This window comes from Pteronotus mesoamericanus, unplaced genomic scaffold (genome assembly GCF_021234165.1).
Source record: "Pteronotus mesoamericanus isolate MK-2021 breed Mesoamerican mustached bat unplaced genomic scaffold, CSHL_Meso_final contig_43, whole genome shotgun sequence".
NCBI classification, from domain to species: domain Eukaryota; kingdom Metazoa; phylum Chordata; class Mammalia; order Chiroptera; family Mormoopidae; genus Pteronotus; species Pteronotus mesoamericanus.
The window spans coordinates 2578278-2594567 of record NW_026555161.1 but is presented as its reverse complement, the minus strand read 5'-3'; the positions used below and the strand labels follow the sequence as shown (position 1 = coordinate 2594567).

General features: G+C 42.6%; 1 non-coding gene across 1 annotated transcript; it reads right to left on the bottom strand.

Moving 5' to 3' along the window:
- Positions 1–12720: 12720 nt before the first annotated feature.
- On the bottom strand, positions 12721–12847 carry LOC129073785 (small nucleolar RNA SNORA19). Its single transcript, XR_008529467.1, has one exon. It is a non-coding gene; the product is annotated as a small nucleolar RNA SNORA19 (small nucleolar RNA).
- Positions 12848–16290: the final 3443 nt, after the last annotated feature.

Below are 16290 nucleotides of genomic sequence, written 5' to 3'. Positions count from 1 at the left end.
TACAGGAAATGGAGTATCCAAAGAACCTATATATGACCCATGGACATGAACAATGGTGTAGGGATTGGCTGAGGGAGAGGATGGTTTTGCATGTCGGGGGCAGCAAAAGGGGAAAAGTTGGGACAATTGCAATAGCATAATCAATAAAATATAATTTTAAAAGAAAAAAAGAACTAGACACCATATATGAATTAATTCCACTTTTCATTAGAAGAAAGAAATACATTTTACAAGCCTCTAACAGGTAATAAGGATAAGGTCAGTTCTAAGTAAGGTTCTGGAAAGTGTTGAATGTGAACATATAAGTATGCTTTTAGTACTCTTCTTAAAAAAGACCGTAAATCATTTCCTGTAGAACTAAATAGCAGATAAATTTTTTTTCTGCTGAGTACTCAACATGAATTTTTTCCTTTTTGATAAGAATTACAAAATATACCGCCTCAATTTTTTACTCTAAACTGCTAGGAAACAGCTTCAGGTTCAACCATATCAACTATGAAAAACTCTATAGTCTGCATAATTGGATTCTATTTTCTGCCCAAGGTCAAACTTCCTATTCTGATTTAAAACTCCTTGGTCCTGCTTAATAGTGCATATTTGTGTTTACCATTATATTGTATGTATGTAAGATACCTCAGGTCTTTGGAAAAATAAGGGAAGGGCAACAAAAAGAGAAAGGCAGGGAATATAAGCCTGGAAGAGCAAACAATGACTAGATTTTAGCATGGTTTCCTTAAGTTACAAGTCATGGTGGACAAATCTAATTTCCTTATTTAATAAAGGGTTAGATTAGACCAATAGATAAGGAATTTAAGGGCATAGGTACCTCTTATTTGTACCTTCTGAAATGCCATGATACCTTTCTGGTCACAATGAACATATCTGTGCTGATAGCAAAGCGCCAGGGAGATTTAGGCTGCTAGACTTTAAGCCATGGTGACTCAGAGGAAGCTTCTGGATGGCAGGACTTATGCTTGGGCCCAGGCCCTGGCCTCAGGCTCAATGTCTTCATCAGTGACTTGGATGAAGACCTGAAGAGTGGCCTCATCAAAGTTCTAATGCAGGCCTCTGGTCAAGATGGAGGCATTGGTAGACACACTTCACCTCCTTGCACAACCATAAGAAAGATCACAACTAACCTCAAAACAAAAACACCAGAACTGCCAGAAAATTGAACTGTAAGGAGTCTAAGAACCAAGGATTTAAGAAGCCATATTCATGTAGATGGGGAGGAGGGGTGGAGATGGGAAGCCAGGACAGGGAGGACACAGTATGGCGGCAGTGGTGGCCAGCAGAATGGGCATTTCCACATTCACATGTGATGGATAAAAATTAGGAAGGGTACAAAGGGAGCGAGTGATCCCAGCCCCAGGCCAGATGGTCCAGTCCAGGGTTCCAATACTGGGAAATAAAGCCTCTTAACTTCTGCTGTAAAACCAGTGGAGGCTGGGGCAGTGGAAGAAACTGCCAGTCTCTAAGGAGAGTCCACTTAAAGGGCCAGCACAGCCCTAGAATGTACACAACCTACTCTGGGAACCAACACCAGAGCAGCAGCTAGAGGGGTGCCAGTTGCATATGACAGGTGGGTGGAGTGACTGGAAGTGGGACAAGTGCCAAGCAAGCTTCCAGAAGCCAAACAGTGGCATTGTCCCCTCTCTAAGTTTTCTCCCATTATACAGAGGCACAAGGCAGTGAAGTGGGTTGCCCCACCTGGTGAATGCCGAAGGCTCTGCCCTAGACAACTTAACAGTTGTGCTAAGACAGGGAGTCAAAGTAGCTCTACCTAATACACAGAAACAAACATAGGGAGGCTACCAAATTGAAGAGACAAAGAAATATGGCCCAAATGAAAGAACAGAACAAAACACCAGAAGAAGAACTAAATAAAGCAGGGATAGCCAACCTACCAGGTGTGGAGTTCAAAACACTAATGATAAGGATGTTCAGAGAACTCATTGAGTATGGCTAACGCATAAAGGAAGAAATGAACATTACACTAAGTGAAATAAAAAAAAATCCACAGGAAACCAACAGTGAAGAGAAGAAACAAAGTCATTAACCCACTAAACCACAATACCATTATTGCATTCCAAAATTTTAACATCTATTAAAAATGTAACCCAAATGTTTGCAATTATTCTCCAAATATCATATTAGTTGTCCCCCACACTTCCAGGATTCACTGAAAGTTTAAACATTACCTTTGGTTGTCATGTTCTTTTAGTTTTCTTTAATCTAGAATAATCTTTTTGTCTTTTATTTTCTTCCATGATGTATTAGTTATCTATTGCCATGTAACAAATTAGCAAAGAAAAAAAAATTACCAAAACTTAGTTGCTCAGAAAAACTCTAAATTTTTATTGACTCACAGTTTCTTTGCATGAGGAATTTGAGAAGGGCTTAGTTGTGCAGTTCTGATGTGCAGTCAGAGTTTGCAGTAAACAAGTCACCTGAGGATGCAGTCATCTGAAGGTTTGTTTGAGGCTGGGGGATTATTTCCAAGGTGGCTCACACACACACATGGTTGACAACATGGTTTTGGCTGTTGACAGGAGGTCTCAGTTCCTCACTACAAGGACCTCTCCGTAGATAATTAGACATCTGCCTCCCAACCTGGTGATTAGCTTCCTCCAGACTGACTAATCCAAGAGGGTATGAAGAGAAAACCAGTATCTTTTATGACCTAGCCTTGGAAGCCATAGATAGTAAATTTTGCAATACCATATTATTTACACAGGTCAGCCTATACAATGTTAGAGGTACTGCACAAGGGCATGAGAACCAGGAGTCTAGGACCACTGGGGAATCACCTTGGAAGATAACTATCATGCCTGACATTGACATTTTTGGAAAGGCCAGGCTAGTTGTCTTACAGGATACCACAGGTTCTGGATTTGTCTGATAATTTCCTTCTAACTAGATTCAGATCATGTGTATTTCCCATTGTATTACATCAAGAGGTGCATAATGTCAACTTCTGCTATTGGTCAAGCTAACTTTGTCCAGTTACTTGAGGGAGTATAGCATGTACACTAAGTCTTTGATACACTGTTACTTCCTTGGCTATCTCTCTTGATGAAGCATCAAACATCGCATGTCAGCTTCTGGGCTGATTTCTCCACAAAAAATTTTAACAAGTTTTACTGTGCTTTTATACTACCAATCATGTAGTAGCAATTGGCTGTGTGTGTTTATATTGATATTAATAGATATTCTGAACAGAAAAATTCAGTAGACATGAAGCGAAGGGACACACTAAAGAGTTGTTGGAAACTGTCCTACCTGGTTTCAGGGACTGCAGCCTTGCCAACAGGATAGAGGGCCCCAAGGCTTGAGCTGAGCAAGGAGGCCTTGGGAAAATAAGCCACTGAGGAGACAAAACCTGTCCCCCTGGCACAGACCCTGTCTCCCTCACATCACCCTGCTTGGCCCCAGAGGATGGCTGGTTAGTCAAAGATGGGTAAGATCCCTCAATGCCAGGGGCAACCTAAGACAGATACAGTCGCATAGGGGCCATCAGAGAAGGACATGGGGGACATGGGGAAGGGGCAAAAGACCCTCACCCCTCTGCTTTATCATGGTTGGATACTATCCTCATTCTATCTGAAAGAAGTCTCCTCATCTCTTGGCTGCTCTGCTCCCCCCATATGATTCAGGCTTGAAACAATGCTAGAGGCAAGTACAGCCCTAAACTAGATCAGCTGGTTCCTGGGGGGCAAGTAGGTCTGGAAAAGGAATGCATTAAATTCTATGAAACCTGCTTTGCTAAGAATGCCCTTGAGTTCATGAGAACTGGTGTTTGGGGTCCAAGCATAGGATGAGTTTATTTTCCCAGGTTTTAGGGCCAAATGGGCATCACTCTGTCTACCAGACCCTGACTTGGAAAGACTCTTGTAATCACTTTACTGTTATCCATAAACAATATCGCCTTCCTTTAATCATTACTGTTTAACATTGATTGATGAGCTTTATGCGCATTCTACAGATGCCAACGAGCTATACTCAATAAAAGCCCAAGGAGGAAGGTGCTCTGGACTCTTCTCCTCTGAAAGATTAGCCAGCCTTTCCTCCCCAAGCAGATCTTGCACTGGGCATTTTCATTTCATCCATGACGCTGGGGGACACTACGGGATGGAGCTCCCCCTTCAAGGAGTGAATTCACTGAGAAGAGAAACTGTCTTTTTTTGGCTCTGGCTGGATAGTTCATTTGGTTAGAGAATCACCCTGATACACCAAGGTTGCAGGTTCAGTCTCTGGTCAGGGCACATATAAGAATCAACCAACAAATGCATTAATAAGTCAAACAACAAGTCAATGTCTCTCCCTCCCCTTCTCTCTAAAATCCATCAATAAATTTTTTTTAAAAAAACATCTTTTTTTTCTTTGTATTTTTATTGCTTTTCACAGTGTTAAACAAGTAACAGGCACTTAGTAAATATGTGTTGAACAATTGAAAAAAATGAACATAAAATGAAAGAAACCAGGAATAAAGAGGCACTTTCTAATCTATAAAAATGTAGAAATCAAAATATTAACATTCATCAAAATAAATGAGTAATTCCCTGAAGTCTCGTCCCCTGCTGTTCCCCTCTCAGGGCGGTTTTAGGTGCTTTAGGTCCTTGGGGCTGGCCATCAGATCCCGACAGTCCAAATCTCCGGGATCCGTGGTTCCTTAAAGAACACAACAAATTCTACACCAGCATTCCCCTTTCTCTCCCATGAGGATAAACGGCTTGCATGACATTTTGACCTTTGTTCAACCACTTTGTCAGTCCAAGAAGGAACTAAAGTAGAAGTAATGATATTTTCCTAATGGTGAGAGCCACGATAGATTGAATTGCCTGAGCTACTCTGAGCACACTTCTGTGTTCAGAATTATCCTCTTACAATTCCATTTTCAATTTGTTTTCTCTGTGTCATATTGATTCATGAGACCTTGCTCTGAGTTGTATGAAATCATGGTAGTGTGTCCTCTGGTGAACCAAATAATTAAAACAATGTTTCTCATTTTTTAACTGAGTTTTCTACTATAGAAAAAGGACAGAGAAAAGCCCAAGGCACCATGGAGTAAAATTCCTTTCTTTTCAAGCTTGCCTCAGGGACTGCCCTATTACCCAGCGAAGGCAGGTCACTGGAGAATGACTTGCTTGGGTATTTTCTTTCTTTGATTCACATATATAAATGCAAGAACTGAGAAGCTCAGAGAACAATAGAAGGAAGAAAGGAAAATGAAGGAGAAAGGAAGAAGAAATTACTGAGAAACTGCTGTGGTTGGAAGTGAATGGATGCTGTTCTGTAAGCTACCTCACCTTGTGGGCTGAGGGACACTAATAGCTTGTTCAAGGCAATAAACATCCAGGAAGTGTCAGATGCAATTCTAAAGCTAGGTCTCTGCTGCCAAAGCTAGTACCCTGAACACCGTATCACCACACCAGTATGCCTCTCTTAAGTTGAGATAAAAAGCCCTCCACCTCCAACATTTTGGGTCCACCTCCCACTACACATATTCATATACACCCTAAATTCCAGCCACAGATGATTCTCCAAATAAACTATATATGTAAAAGTTACTGAGCGTATATATCTAAAGGAAATAAAATCAGGATCCATTCTACTTACACAAATAGTTGTCTGTACCTGCTGCTCTACACATTGTGCTTTTTCTTCTTATGTACCTGGAGACTATTTCATCTCAATTATAAAGAGCCTTCTCTTTCTTTTACTGCACCAAGGCTTTGCACTGTAGGACTATGCCGAAGTTTATTCGCCTGGTCCCCTATGTCATACACTTAAGTTGTTTCCAATCTTTTTCTCTGACAAACTATGCTGCAGTGATCAACCTAGTACTTATGCACAAAGATGGGCTTATCTCCGGGACAACTTCCTAAAAGAGGAATTGCTAGATCACATGTAAGTGCATCTGTAATCATGAGAGATCTGATAACTATTCCTATAGGGCTGGTACCAAATAATACTCCAATCAGTAACCCCCGAGAGGGCTTGTTTCCAACACTGCTACCCACACAGCATCACATTCATTTTGAATCACTGACAGTCTGATAGGAAAAATCGGACTATGCATTTCAGGCCCTCATGACTTTGCTTTCACAGTTCCCTCTGCCTCACTCACGCTTCTCCCACTGGTGGGTGATCTTCTATCTGCTCTGCAGTGCCCAACGGCCACCTACAGTTCCCACAAGCATATGAAATGTTCTCACAGCACTTGGTCCTTTCACTGTTATTGCACCTCCCACATGATTTGTTTAGATAGTCTCCCTGACTTTTTTAAAATCCTCACCCAGGGATGTGCTCATTGATTTTAGAGAGAAGAAGGGGTAGGGAGAGAGAGAGAGAGAGACATCTATGTGAGAAACACTGATCAGTCACCTTGCACAGGTGTCCCAATGGGGACCGAACCCTCAACCTAGGTACGTGCCCTGATGGGGTATCGAACCCACAATGTTCTGGTGTACGGGGATGACACTCCAACCAACTGAGCCATCCGACTAGGGCTAACTCCCTGACTATTAATTTCTTTAAGACAGGAATCCTGACTTACTCACGTTGGTATCCCCAACACATAACAGGCCTGGCAGATAAGTGCTCATTTAATGAATTTTTAAAATGCCTTGATTGCATTTCACTTGGTGACAAAATTTCTCCTCTCTGACATACTTGGGTGGCAACTTGCCACACTGAAACACCTTCAGGTCAGGACTCTTCTCTGGTTTGCTGCTAGTATACATCCCTTGCAGAGAGAAGGAAAATGGTGACTAGGAATGGATTGTGGAGTTGATCATCAGAACTGACCCCATGCTTTCTGGGTGTTGCCTGGCTTTGACTTCTGAATGTAAGTGAGCAAAGTTGGAAAAATTATGTCATATGTGCTAGGCTCCAAGGGAGCTCATTTCATCCACAACTTAACTAGAAAAGTGTTATAAGTATAATATTTCAGCCACTGAAAATTTCTCTTCCAGATTTGCATTGCTAAAATAAAGGGTTATATCATTGTCAGACAGGAAAAAACAGACTTCTTTTAAGTGAAAACATGGAGCTAGTTTGTACACTAAAAATGAATTTTAGGGTCATGACAACTCTCGACTACTCTGAAAAATAAACGAATGTGAATTTATTGCCCACTCTGCTCATTTTTTTTCATATATGAGTGTTTCTTCCTCCTACCCACATTTCAGCTGGGTTAAATGAAGAGGAATGATGATATATCATATCTACTTATCTTAATTTGTTTTTCATCATAAGCAATTTATATGAAGACTGGCATTAATTAATTCCAGCTTCATCTATCATGTAATTCAACATTTAATCTAGCCTCATGCATCTGATAAAAAAAGTAGTATTCTCTTCTGAAATCCACAGTGAGTGATAAAGGAGGTCATAAATCTAAGACAGCACTTGTGTCTCTTCCTTTCTCCTGCTACTCCATCAAGTACAAGTAGATATTGACTTCCAGAAAGTTCGGGAAAGAGAACCATCAAGATGGATGGACTTAGACCTAATGTGGAGGTTTGTTTAACCATGACCACACTCATGACCCTCAAAATAAGGAGTCTATTATGAGGAGTATTTATCAGAAATTCTAGAAGCCTTCACTTTGAGTCAGTACTATTTCTAGTATTTCTTCATATTGTGTTGTGGATTCCTGGTTTTCTTCCATAATCTAGACCAAACACATTCTAACTGTCCAGCTTTGGAGAGCCAGCCAGAGGCTAAGGTCTGTAGCACCTTCTCAGTTACCCTGAATAGCACCAACACCTGCCTGTTTTCCCTCTCTGCAGCCTTTTTTTCCAGAGCTCAGAACACTTGACCTTCCCATGGGAGCTTGGCCCTGCCCCATACACTGGCCAGTGGCATGTTATAACTGAAGAGATATCTTACGGCTGTTCTAAAGTTAGGGTCCGTTTTTCCTTCTATGGGTCCGCAGCTGTGCCTTTGTCAGAAGGTTCTCCCTTGCTCTTGCCATCTCACTCTGCTCCGCTCTAAGGGCTGAGGCCCATCCCCTGCATGGAGGCTCTTGGCTAGGTCTTGGATTCCTGCTGCCCCCGACATTCTAGCCCACTTTCCTAGTCAGTCACCTGGGGATAGGATATTCTGTAAATCCCTGGGACCAGGGACACTGGCTGTTTGCTTCAACCTACCACCTCTCACCATTGTCCCCAAAACCTGTTCCAAGGTGTTGGATATACTTTTTCCCAGTCCTATTAACACAACTCTACCCCTCTGTTAGCACTAGAAGACCTGAGTTTATCCAGACCCTTTTCTATCTGTCCCTTTTGCTGTGGACAGCCATCCACAATTTAAGTCATCTTTGTTCAGTGGTATCATGAGAGATGACCAGAGTCCCAGCTATGTGATATACTTAAAAATTGTTTTTTATCTTTAATTGTTATTTCCCAAAATAAGACATGCTGAAAGAGGGAGAGATTATAAACACACATATACCATAATGTACACAATCTATACACAATTGTCTTATATCTGTTGTTTTCCATTTAACCCTATGTGATAGACACATTCCATGTTAGTTTAAAAATCTACCCTATGCTTATGCATACCTACAGGGTATTCCATAATTTATTTGTACCGCTTTCTATTTAACCATGATTCTGTTGAAATATACTTAAACTGGCCCTGGCTGGTGTGGCTCAGTGGACTGAATGCTGGCCTGCAAACCAAAAGGTCACTGGTTCAATTCCCAGTCAGGGCACATGCCTGGGTTGTGAGCGAGAGGCAGCCAATTGATGATTCTCTCACACACTGATGTTTCTCTCCCTCTTTGTTTCCCTCCCTTCTGGCTCTCTAAAAATAAATAAAATCTTCAAAAATTAAAAAATAAAGAAATATTTTTAAACTGAATCCAGTTTTCAGCACTATAAATAATGAGATGATATACATTCTTATACCAAATGGTACAAATATTTCCACAGGTGGAGAAGGGTCAAGACTGAAACAGAACCATTCTCTGAGTTCTATTCCTCTGGGTTCTATTGCCTGCCACCAAAGAAACCATGACTCCCAGTGCCAGAGTCTTATGAAAAGGAAAGGAACTATTTATTCAAAAGTTACACAGGTTCAGAACAATGGTAGAACTCTGTCATTACATCCTACTCCCTTTAGAAACAAAACAAAGCACCCAAAATCACACAGTCCTGCCTCCCCTTGCCAAACCAGGCCACTCAGAGTCACCACCTCTCAGGAAAAGAAATAGAAGTTCACAGCTCAGTATTCCCCCGAGTCTTAGTTGAACATTCCTGGCCTCTCCCAGCAATCTTGCTCAGCTAGGCTGCTCCTCTTAATCCAAAACTGCATGGCTCCTCCTCACAGTGGGCCGATGTGGTTCCTTCAGCATCTTCTCAAACCTCATGTCCAAAACAGCCTTCTCCATTCCCAAGCCACATGGTTAAGAAGGCAATGGCTGTCCTGCACTTGGGTTTAAATCTCGGCATGCATCTTCCTCCATAATCCCATTTCTGACTCCTCCCACAAAGGGTTACACCTGCCAGTACTCTGGTTTCTTCTGCCTTTCTTGGCTGCCATCGCCAGTCCAGGCAAGCGTGGCCCTGTGGTATAGGAACCTCCTCCAAGCCACTTGCGCAGGGTGGTAACTGAGAGACCACCTCCAGCTTCATCCCAGTTAGAGTCACACCCATCTCCCTGGCTCTGGAGCAGACACAGATATTAGCATTACTAAAACACTGGCCAAGTTCTTTAGAACTTGCAAATATGCAAAGTAGTTCTCAATGGCCCTGGTCTGCTGCTGCCCCTTCCCCAAGCCAGGTTAGTGGGGGGACTTCCCTTTTTTGGGAACCTCTAATTCGCTGTTACAATAAGAGAGACTTAATCTTAAGCTACATTATAAATGCCATCCAACCTAATCTCCCTCACTGAAATTTTGAGAGAGGACATCCATCTTTTTGAGGTCTAAACCATGACTGTAGGTCTAACCAGTTTGGAATAATATCTGACCTTGGCATAGGAACAACTGATGAAGCCAGCAGTTCTCTTCAAATAGTCTTGAAGGAGGCTCCCATCAGATGGTTGGAGGTGTGTTCCCCACTTAAGCAGCAGAGGTCTGGAAGCTAATGTGTTTGGAAAAATAGCTCTTCCCCACAGTTCCACCAGGATATAACCCACTGCATTTCCTTGTGAACTGAAAAAGAACACGCACACTTCCTTTTGTCTTAGAAATTTGCACCTTTGTCTTTATCCAAATTTATACTTTATATTTATTTAATATCAAGTTGATCAGTTAATATTTGGGGGAGGGTCAAAGAACCACTCCTAATCTGGTCCTAACATGTGGAATTAAGTTTCCAGTGATTCAGGGCAGGTGCCATTCATCTCCAGATACTGAAATCGGACGCTTCTTCTCTTTACTAATAAAGGCTCGGTCACTTGTCATAGGATAGGGCTGTTATGGTAACAGCATAGAGGAGGGCGGGATGGAGGATGTGTAGAGAGGGTACATTGTGACAGTAAAGTAAAATGTGACAAGGTAAAGAGCTTTGGGCATGCTTGTTTGGACCTCCATAACCTTGCTCCAGTCTTGAGACATCCATAGCCTATTGCCATGATGAGGCCAAGAAGATCTAGGCCTGGTTCCACCTGCCCTGTCGCCGGCACTCAGGCATTCTTGCTGCATCTGTCCCACTGTGTCTCAATCATTTTACTCATATTTGCTGATTTTTCTCTCAAGGTTTCTGTCAACCCCCCAATGCTATCCTGCTTCCTTCACAACTCCGGCAATCCATCAATCATTAGTTATGCCTAAGCTCTAAATAGAAACAGGGTACCTGCGCAAAGTTAGGACTGTGTCTAGATAGTGGCAGGGTGCTGTCACCTGTTTTTCTTTAGCAGCCCATCCAAACCTGAGCTCCAACCACATAGGATCCCCACAACATGCATAAAACACCCAGCACAGTGCCTGGGACATGTTTCTAGTAAGATTTATAGGAGAGAAGTAAATAGATAACTATCTCAAAATACCAAACCAAATGTACAAAAACGAAGAGAGAAAGAAGAAAGCTGCAACTACAGGGAAGGGTAATTCCAGGATACCTAGGCTGATGTGCTTTGCTGCGTGGATTCCCTATGTGTGTAAGAAAACAAAGACACTAAAAAAAAATCATCAAACACTTTGAAAAGAGCTGGAAGAAGCTTATTTTGTAAAGCCAAAAACAATTCTAAATTATAGCAGAGAGATCTTACTTTTAGAACTTGGCTTTAGGGAAAAACCCCAGGGTTTTACATTCCTTTTGACTTGTTCTCCTTAAATGCTTTGGGAATCTTTAAAACCACCTTTAGAATAAGCTTGTTTTGCCCTGGTCACATGCATACAGGTGGCACTGCAAACAGCAATTACATAATTCCATGCACAGCTCTAACATGAGATAAAGGAAAGTAACACCAAGAGTGAATGAGTGAGTGAGTGTGTATGTACAGGGGTGCTGTTCAGAGAAAGGAGTGTTCTCAGAGTGAGGACAACATGCATGACCGCACATGATCATGGCCTCTGAGAGCAGGGTCAGGGTTCCTCCAGCAGAGGAGCCATGTGTGGTTGTGGGTCTCAAGTTGTCAGGTTTGACCTGATGCTTATCAGCTCTGCAGAGCTACCCAGAAAGCCTCTTGGTCAAACAAAGCTAAGTTTATTAGGCCAAGTGCGTAAAGGAGAACAGCACATTAACAATCTTAGTATTTATGAAAGGGGAAGACGGGGAGGGTATTTGTAAGGTTTGGAGGTCTAGATTTAAGTAGTTTAAGGTGAGTTCCAGTGGGTAACTAGCTGGGATTGGGTGAGTTTTGTGACATGGTTGTTTAGGATTAGCAAGTCTTAAGAAGTAAACTGTTGTCTAAGAAGAAGTTTGCCCAGGTGAACAAAGTCTATTGTTCTCATAGCAGAGCTGTTCACTGAGATAAACAAACTCTGCCTGAATCAATCAGTTTATAAGGATTTCCTAGAAAACACAGGGAAATGACATATTAGATAAACCCTTATCTTTCTGATCAAAATTTTATCATGAAACAAATGAAGTTTTGTGGACACAGGTGGTCTCAGTTTTCTGGTTCATTGTTAAGGTATGAGACTGCAGGCAGTCCCAATTTTCAGGTTAGTGCAAGAATGAGTTACAAGATAATAGAAGACGGAGCCTGAAGGGTGTGTGGTTGAAAGCCACATTGACCTAACTGCCAGGTAGCAGAATAAATAAGTTGTAAAAACCTATTTGAAATCTGTTAGCGGCAATGTTGCTAGCTTTGGTCACCAGCTTTCTATTCACATTGCTACCACCCCAGGTACAGTTTTCTCTGTATTTTTCCCAGAAGTTTTCTAAATGGCCCCCCACACTCTGGTTTCTCTCCTTTCCATCCCTTCTACATGCTACTCTCAGATTACTCTTGCCAACATGTAACTTGGGCGCTGTTACCGCCCACATCACACAGCTCTTGAACACTAGTAAGTAAGCCTTCTGCTAGATCCTGACGCTTCCCAACCCCTGTAGCCTCCTGCATGTCAATGAACACCTGTCGCGCCTGCATACCTCACCCTGAGGTCTGCAGACCTGGGAGGACACTGTGGACGGGATGCGAGGGGTGGCCTCCAAGTTAAGAGGAAGGGTGTGACTTACAAAAACACACTCTGTCGACCTCTGTGATAAAGACCCAGATAGAAACCAACGTGTGATGCTTAAGGGTTTTGTTTTTTTTAATTGTGAGAAGGAGACTGGCAGCATTACTTATAGTTTTACGGCTAATTAGCCTTCAATTATTTGTATAGCATATAAGAAATAACACTGCTTACGTATACGAGAAAGCAGGTCAATGAAATGTGCACTGATATTTAAGGTTTAGTGTAATTTAGATTTTGTCGTGTTTTAAAGCAGCTTTCTAAGCTGTGTTCTCAGTGTACTAAAAACAAATAAACAAAACCCTGGTTTTAAGAAAGGGTGTAAACAAGGCACATGAGTTTTCACTCAATCTTGAATACCAGTTTCTCCCTCGTTATAGGTGAAGTTCTAGGGATGGGACAACTACGTTGTGCCAGGCCTGGCGCCAGGCACTTGACTACACACAAACGTTCAATCCTCCCTGTGACCAGAAGACGTGGCTATTATCCCCCACATTTCACAGAAAAGGAGCCTGGGTGCTCGCACAGGTCAGTATTTAATTTCAGATCTGTTTGACCCCCCATATCCTGTGCTCTTGGAGGCTGAATTTGCAAACCAAATTTCAAAGGGATGCAGCAACTCCATCTCAATTCCATAACAACCTGCCCTAATGTCGCATTGCAGCTCCTTCCTCAAGTGACCAGGTTGCTCACCTTGACCAGCCTTTCACTCACACCTCTCCTCCCCAAGCATAGCAATGCTGCTCCGACTAACACTGCGACTGAAACTGTTCCTCTCACTGCTGGCTCCCCCGCCCTGCCCCGTACCTTGGCTAACACTGAGGGGTACTTTCTCTGGGTCATTTGAGCACTCTACAGACTCTATTACATTGTCTTCTGAGACAGGTGGGGTAGGGTGGGGTGGGCAGGGTAAGGCATTTAGAAAATTATTTCAGTTTAAACCATTGATGGGTTGAATTCTTCCATTTTTTTTCTCGTAAGCATTTGACTTCACAGAGCCAGAGACTAATGTAACTTTCTGGTTCTGACAGCTTTGTCATCTTAAAGTTTTCTTGCAGCTTTCCTTTGTATCAGTATATCTTCCTTAAACCTGGGAAAACCACAGGTCCCACTGTACACAGAAAGGTCTAATTTGCACCTATTGTATTTACATGATCATTAACAGTTTCTTCTTTCATTTGCAAAGTATTTGGTCATCCTACTTAAATCTGCCATTGCAGCTGAAAGGAAACAGCAAATGTTTTGCAAGGCTGTAGGGCTCCCTGTAGGCTGTAACTCTACACTTCTCTCAGAAAGCTTTACCTGGTGGGCATCTTTGCAGAAGTCACGTAGGTCCCACCTGCTTTCTTCTCCTGGGACAGGGAGCTTTGTTCTATGAGTGATGCTGGGTGCGTATGCACAGGGCCTATCTCCATGCTTACCCAGTGGTTATGCCATTTCAGGATAGACTTCATCTTTCTCTTCACAGGATGAAGAAGAGAATGATGTGATTTGCAATTTTTCTAAGAAAAACAAAGAAATATGAGGGCATAGAATTTTCATGCCTCACATCAAGATGAATTTCCCTGCCTAAGGAAAGCCTTCTTTAGAATGCTTCCATCATCCACAACAGTGCACAGGCTCAGCCTGAGGAGTGATGGTGTTAAAAGAACTGATTTGGAAACTGCAACTTGGTCAAACATTAATAAGTTTCTATTTTTTAACTTCCATGTGCAATTAGAAAAATGTTATGCTACTATGGCAATTAGAGAGCAACTATTCCTGATTAGAGGCTTCCTGGAAAGCAAAAGCCCCCTCAGAGACAGTCTAATTGAATGAGGAAGCAAAGTTGAGGATATCTAGAAGGAAAAAATAACTCTTGCTTGGAGGCAGTCTAAATTTATGCCAGTGTCGTTGTGCCTGTCAAACGAATAGATGCATTATGCAACACTTACACAAGGGGGCTTTCTATGATACGGACACTATTTTCAGCAGTCACACACTACCTCACAGTAGATGGCAGAAACCATGTGTGACTCTTGCCTGCACTCTCCTCTGCCTGCCAAAGCCCATGCACAGTGCTGAAACAGGGGTGGCAGTCCATGAGAGTCCGTGTGGCAGCTGACCTGACATGTGGCAAATCAGTGCCACTATCCCTCTGTCAGCGCTGGCCTGTCATTTGGCTGTGCTCACTGGCCACGTGATGCAAGTCAGTGGCAGACTGCTTCATTTAACCAGGCCCTTTGTTGACCTAGCTTCAGGTAATCATCACCCATCATGCACATTTTGACCTGGTCCAAGAGTATGTCCAGTGGCTTGTTGATTTCCAGCTTACACCCTCCTACCAGAAAAGAAACTGCACTGATGCTCTGGGAGAGCACTTCAGATCTGATTATAATTTGTCAGCTTGAGATTTTTCAAAAAGTGCACATTCTAGAGGGGATGGAGACCTGTTTGCATGGCCAACAAATGGACCAATAAGGATATGGAGAACTTCTGGGCATGGTTTTAGCTTGTGGTCTTTAGGGAAGCAAGGGAGGCTCTGGGTCTCACTGGAGAGGAGGGCTCTAAGCAGGAGTGCTCTCAGCCCTCATGATTGGAACCCTGTTAATAAAAACCTGTTTCCTTCAACACTAATAGTTGGGTCATATGTCAAGGTACTAGGTGGCAGAGGCCCTGTTCGCTCAGTAACATTATGGGTCTCTCAGGCCGAAGTCTGAACTGGGAGGCCTCCCTGGGCAGGACTCTCCACACCCAGCAACTGGGTGTGCAAATGCTGGCAACCAGAACTGGAACATCTACCTTCCTAACAGTTTGGTCCAGGACCAACAGGGGCTGAATCAGATTCCTAAGTACTTCCTCAGATTTCCACAATGGGAAACTTCATGGAACCCAGGGCATTTGCTGATATTCAATAAGCTCCAAGGGTAATAAGGTGACTGAGCATAGCACCTGGCTTGATTCCTTACATTACAAGGGAAGGGAGAGCATCAGCGTAGGGCTGAGAATCAGCATCTGGGCACTTCCTTCCAGAAAGCAGCCACTGCCTCAGGTAACTTCTCTCTCTCTTTGGAGCTCCCTGGCATCATCTACATTTGGGGTACTTACTCTTCATCGCCTCGTTGCTGCCACACATTCTCAGGTGTGTGTAGAGGGTAGCCAAAGCAGGTGCTGCTATCAGACAGACATGGGCTCCACATCTAGTTTTGAATTCAACAGCCCTGTGAACTAGGATATCATTTCACATTGAATTTCAGTTTCTTACTAAAAATAGGGATAATGTACCTTCTCAAAGAATTCTATAAGGATTAAATGAAATAATGCTTACCAAGCATTTACCCTAGTACCTGATACCAAGCCCACATCTGATAAATGTTAGCTGATATTATTTGTTAACACGCTATGGCCTCCCAGAAGGCAGACAACATGCTTTTTGTTACTCCTGCTGGACCTAGCATTCTATTAATATTTGTGGATTTGAAGAATACAGATAAGTCCATTGGTGCTAAATGAAGATCTGAAATGTCTACAGATAGGAAGCCCAAAATAAATTAGCCATAAGAAAGATATTTGGTTGGAACCACCCTTCTCCACTTCCACACATGTCTTCCCCTTTCTCTTTTCTTGCATCCGTGTATGTGTGTGTGTGAGTGCGTGCGTGCGTGTGTGCG